The sequence below is a fragment of the Hevea brasiliensis genome, chromosome 6 (assembly GCF_030052815.1).
Source record: "Hevea brasiliensis isolate MT/VB/25A 57/8 chromosome 6, ASM3005281v1, whole genome shotgun sequence".
In the NCBI taxonomy this organism is placed as follows: Eukaryota; Viridiplantae; Streptophyta; class Magnoliopsida; order Malpighiales; family Euphorbiaceae; genus Hevea; species Hevea brasiliensis.
This window is the reverse complement of record NC_079498.1, coordinates 5321538-5327537: the sequence shown is the minus strand read 5'-3', so window position 1 is coordinate 5327537 and position 6000 is coordinate 5321538. Positions and strand designations below refer to the sequence as shown.

Here is a 6000-nt window from a genome sequence, read left to right as displayed (position 1 = left end):
TGAAATCGCATAAGGGACTGCATGACTTATGCAGTCCACTTATGCAGTCCCATAAAGAGTTCATTAATGAGCTGGCGGAAGATTCCCTCAGAAAATCCCTCCTCAAACACACTATTTTAGGGCTCCATGTCAGAAAATATTATAAATAGACCCATTTCCCATTTTAGAAAGGGGAGAAGGAGCAGAAAAGGAAAGGGAGAGGAGAGGCAGAATTTGAAGAGTCACTTTCACCTTCCACACCATTTTCAACCAAGATTTGCAGATTTCTTTCTTTCCTTATATTTTTCCTACATTTCTAGTGTTTAATTTCTTGTTTCTTAGCTTAGATTGAAGCTTATTTTCATATAAACTCATATTTTCTTGTAAGGATTATGGGTAGTGAGTAGTTTACCTTTGATTCTGGAGTAAGGGTTGTAATATTTGAGAAATTTTGTGGATTTTGATTGGGTAATCCATATTTTGTGGTCTTAATGAGTTTTATTCATTTCTTGTGTGCTTAATGACATGCTTAGTGTAGGATCCCATTAAGTGATGTTCTTAATCCATGGTTGAGGCACCGAAAGGAGAAGGCCTTGTGATAGATAATCAAGGAATTGGACTTAATTAACTTAGATCTAGAAATAGACTAAGGATTAAGAGGATTCACAGATTAATTAAAGAACTTAATGGGTCTTAATTAATTCTAACTCCATGAAAGTAGGATTAGTTTGATTAAGGCACTATTTGTCTCACTCGAAAGGGTATTCGAAGGATTTAAGAATTAATCTCCTTAAAACCATAAGTTTCACAAGATTGGATAACCAATTTAAAATCCCAAAATAGCTCGAATATGAAATCCCGAACTCCGGAATCGCCTTTTTATTATTGCTAATTTTCAATTGAATTTAATTGCTTGCCATTTTAAATCCTGCCATATTTGAACTTGCTTATTTTAATTTGATGCAATTTTAGTTTAATTAATACATTGTTAGATAGATTATTAATTTTGCACATATAGATTTCATACTCCAATACCATTCAATCTATTGTTTTAATTTTGAAATTAGTTCAATTTAGTCAACTTTTTATATCAAAAATTCAATCACTAACACAACTCCTCGTGGGAACGATATCTTTACTGTATTACTTGTACGACCCGTGCACTTGCGGTTGGGCCACATCAAGTTTTTGGCGCCGTTGCCGGGGAGTTGTTTGTTTAAGATTGAATTCTTGATTATTTTAGTTGTTTTTAGTTTTATTTTGTTATATTTTCATTTTGTGTTTGTTTGTTCTTTTTCAGGTACTCTTAATCTTTTATGAGAAGAGCTAGAAGCTCAAGTGACATATCCTTATTGTTCAATCCTGAAATTGAGAAATTTTGTAAAGCCAACAAGAAAGAAACCAGAAGAAGAAAAGAAGCATTGAGAGAAATTGAATTAGAAGAAGTCATGGCTGATGAAAGAATGAGAATTGGTGTTAATGCTGGAAATGATCAAAACAATGAAAATGCAGCCCAAGGTGAAGAAGTTGTAAATGCTAATGTGCCTAGGGGAAGTATGATGGATCATGCTTTTCCTCGTTTTGATGACTTGAGAGAGAGCATAGCAAGACCAAGAATTGATGCAAATAGTTATAAGATGGATTTTGGAGTTCTTCAAATGATTCAAAATTCTCAATTTGGGGGACATCCTTCTGAAAATCCACACACACATCTGAAGAAGTTTGCTATGATTTGTGACATGCAAAAACAACCTGGAGTGTCTGATGATGCAGCAAGATTGAAGCTATTCCCATTCTTTTTGAAAGATAGAGCATTGGATTGGCTTGATTCTTTACCTCACAACTCCATTACAAATTGGGAGCAGCTCACTGATGCATTTCTTGCACAATATTTTCCACCTGGAAAAACTCAAGAATTGAGGAATCAAATGACAGCTTTCAGACCAAGAGAAGATGAAACTCTATATGAGTCATGGATGAGATGGAAGGAATTAGAGAGACAATGCCCACATCATGCCATTCCAAAATGGATGATAAATCAGAATTTTTACACCAATGTTACTCCTGCAATCAGAGGGATAATTGATGCTCAAACAGGAGGAGAATTTATTATAAAGCATGAAGATGAAGCTTATGAGCTATTGGAGAAAATTGCAAAGAATACTCATCTTTGGAGTAGTCCAAGAGGACCAGCTCCAACTCAAAAAAGGCAAGTCTTTGGAATGTATGATCTTGATCCGTTCAACATGATTAATGCAAAGTTTGATGAACTTACAAATGTCTTGGCTAAGAAGATGGAAGATTTGAGTATGTTGGTTAGTTCATCATCATCATCTGGAAGTTCACAACAAGTGGCTTATGCAGAGGGAACTACCAGCTGTGGAGTAGACTATGGAGAGCAAGTTGCATATGTTGGTAATTATGGAAACAAGCAAATGGGGAATCCTTACTCTCAAACCTATAATCCAACTTGGAGGAATCATCCCAGCTTTTCATGGAGAAATCAGCAAAGTCAAGTTTCAAATCAGAATTTTCAACCACAACAGCAATAAGGAATTCCATATCAGCAAAATAGGCAACCATTGCCTAATTTTCAGCAGAAAAATATGAATCCTCCATCAAAACAGCAAGAACAAAGTCCCACCACAGAAGCTTTATTACAACAGATTCTTGCTAACCAAACTAAACATGATGAGGAGATGAGAGAGATGAAAGCAAGGCTAGAACAGATGCAGACACATAACAGAATGCTGGAAAATCAGATTGCACAACAAACATCTTCCTCAGGTACCAAGTCTTTTGGAAAACTTCCAAGTCAACCAGAAAACCCAAGAGAGCAGTGTCAAGCTATTACTTTAAGAAGTGGGAAAGTTGTAAATAATGAGAAGAGTGAAAAAAATGAGAAAAGTGAAAATAGTGAAAAGAGAGAAAATGAGAAAGAAACTGATGAGGGTGAAAAACAAGAGAGTGCAGAAAAATGTAAAGAGGAGGTTGAAGAGAAAGAAGAGAAGTATATACCTCCTGAGCCCTACAAGCCACAGCTTCCCTTTCCACAAAGATTTCACAAAGCCAAGCTTGATAAGCAATTTGGGAAGTTCTTAGAAGTTTTGAAGAAGCTTTACATAAATGTGCCTTTTGTTGATGCTCTTTCACAAATGCCCTCTTATGCGAAATTCTTAAAAGAAATTCTCTCAAACAAGAGAAGAATTGAAGACCATGAAACTGTAGCCTTAACTAAGGAATGTAGTGCTATCCTCCAAAGGAAACTTCCTCCAAAGCTCAAAGATCCAGGGAGTTTTTCAATTCCATGCCACATTGGGGAATCATGTTCTACAAAAGCTTTATGTGATTTAGGGGCTAGTGTAAGCCTTATGCCCCTTTCCATTTATGAGAAGCTCAATATGGGAGATCTTAAGCCAACTCACATTTCTCTTCAGTTAGCTGACAGATCAATTAAATATCCTGAAGGGATTTTAGAGAATGTGCCTCTGAAGGTTGGGAAGTTTTACATACCTGTTGACTTTGTCATTTTGGACATGGAGGAAGATTCTAATATTCCAATTATCTTGGGGAAACCCTTTCTAGCTACAGCAGGAGCATTGATTGATGTTAAGGGAGAAAATTTGACTCTTAGAGTTGGTGAAGATCAGTTGGTTTTCAATATTAATAACACTATGAAGAAGCATCATTCTGAAGCTGATACTTGCTTGAGAGTTGATATCATTGATGAGCTGGTTGAAGAACACTTCAGAAAGAAATATCCAGAAGATCCACTTGAAAATTGCTTGGTTCATGGAGGAGGCATAGACTATGACAACCCTCATGTGGCTGCATATGCTCAACATCTAGAGGGAAGTCCACCATTCATTTCTGCTCCAGTTTTTCAACTCACACAAAAGGAAAAAGTAGAATCTAAGCAACCATCATTCAAGGAAGAAGATGCACCTAAGGTAGAACTTAAGCAACTTCCTTCTCAGCTCAGGTATGAATTTCTTGGCACTAATAACACTTATCCAGTAATTGTAAATGCAAACTTGAGTACTTTAGAGGCTGATAAGTTGTTAAGAGTGTTGAGGCAATTCAGGAAAGTTTTAGGATACACCATAGAAGACATTAAGGGAATAAGCCCACACTTTTGCATGCACAGAATTATTTTGGAAGAAAATTGTAAGCCATCTATTGAACATCAGAGAAGGTTGAACCCAAATATGAAAGAAGTTGTTAAAAAAGAAATTTTGAAGTTGCTTGATGCAGGGATCATATATCCTATCTCAGACAATACTTGGGTGAGCCCAGTACATGTTGTTCCAAAAAAGGGTGGAATAACAATTGTCAAAAATGAAAATAATGAATTAATTCCCACCAGAACAGTGACTAGTTGGCGAATGTGCATAGATTACAGAAAACTAAACATTGCCACTAGAAAAGATCATTTTCCACTTCCCTTCATTGATCAGATGTTAGAAAGACTGGCTAGGCATTCTTATTTTTACTATCTAGATGGATACTCAGGTTTTTTTCAAATCCCTATCCATCCAAATGATCAAGAGAAAACAACTTTCACTTGTCCATATGGAACCTTTGCTTATAGAAGGATGCCATTTGGGTTGTGTAATGCACCAGCCACTTTTCAAAGGTGCATGGTGGCAATCTTCTCAGATTTCATTGAAGATATAATGGAGGTTTTTATGGATGACTTTTCTGTATATGGATCTTCATTTGACATATGCTTGGCTAACCTTTCTAAAGTTTTGCAGCGATGTGCGGATACTGACCTTGTGTTAAACTGGGAAAAGTGTCATTTCATGGTTCAAGAAGGGATAGTGCTTGGACATCTGGTGTCCAACAGAGGAATAGAGGTTGATAAAGCCAAGGTTGAAGTGATAGAGAAGATGGCTCCTCCTACCAATGTCAAGGGAATTCGAAGTTTTTTAGGACATGCCGGGTTCTACAGACGCTTTATCAAGGATTTTTCTAAAATAGTCAAACCTTTGTCTAATTTGTTAAGTAATGACACACCATTTGTATTTGACTAAGAGTGTTTGGATGCCTTTTGCAGGTTGAAGCAAGCTCTTATCACTGCACCAATCATGCAACCTCCTGATTGGAGCCTACCTTTTGAAATTATGTGTGATGCTAGCAACTATGCAATTGGAGCTGTTCTTGGTCAAAGAAAGGACAAAAAGGCTTATGCTATTTATTATGCTAGTAGAACACTGGATGAGGCTCAAACAAATTATGCAACAACTGAAAAGGAATTTTTAGCAATTGTCTTTGCATTGGAAAAGTTCAGACCTTACATCATTGACTCAAAGGTGGTTATATTTTCAGATCATGCAGCCATCAGGTATTTGCTCCGTAAAAAGGAGGCTAAACCTAGGCTCATTAGGTGGATTCTGATGCTATAAGAGTTTGACTTGGAGATTAGAGATAAGAAGGGAGCTGAAAATGTAATTGCAGATAATCTTAGTAGGCTGAAATTGGATGATGAAGAATTGGATGAAATCCCTATTGATGAGTTTTTCTTGGATTGTAACACCCCAAAATTTTATTAATTATGAGTATTTTTGATATTTTAATTTTATTTGAATTTTAGGAATTTTTTTGAGATTTTTCGGATTTTAAAAATCGGGTTCGATTTTCCGAAAATATAAACTTTGATGATTTTTAAAAATTAATTTAAAGACCACGTGGCAAAACTAAAAATATATTCGGAGTCTACGTATTTTTCTGAGTTTTCGGGAATTTTTTCGGAATTTTTGGACCTCGTTTTCGGTCCCGAGGCAGAGTAAAATTCAAAATTTTGTATTCGAATCGAACCGCCGAATCGAATCGACGGATCGGACCGGTCGAATCGGACCGGTCTCTTCTCTTTTCTTCCTCTTCCTCCGCGACGCACTCCCCTTCTCTCTCTTTTCTCTCTCCTCCTCGCCACGGCCACCGCCTCCCTGCACTCCTCGCCGCGCCTCGGAACGCGCGCGATTCTCCCCTGCGCCAAGCTTCCCCGGCCAAATTCGGCCG

General features: G+C 37.0%; 1 non-coding gene across 1 annotated transcript; it reads right to left on the bottom strand.

Moving 5' to 3' along the window:
* Positions 1–1892: 1892 nt before the first annotated feature.
* On the bottom strand, positions 1893–1999 carry LOC131181158 (small nucleolar RNA R71). The gene has a single exon (XR_009149786.1). It is a non-coding gene; the product is annotated as a small nucleolar RNA R71 (small nucleolar RNA).
* Between the last annotated feature and the right edge of the window lie 4001 nt (positions 2000–6000).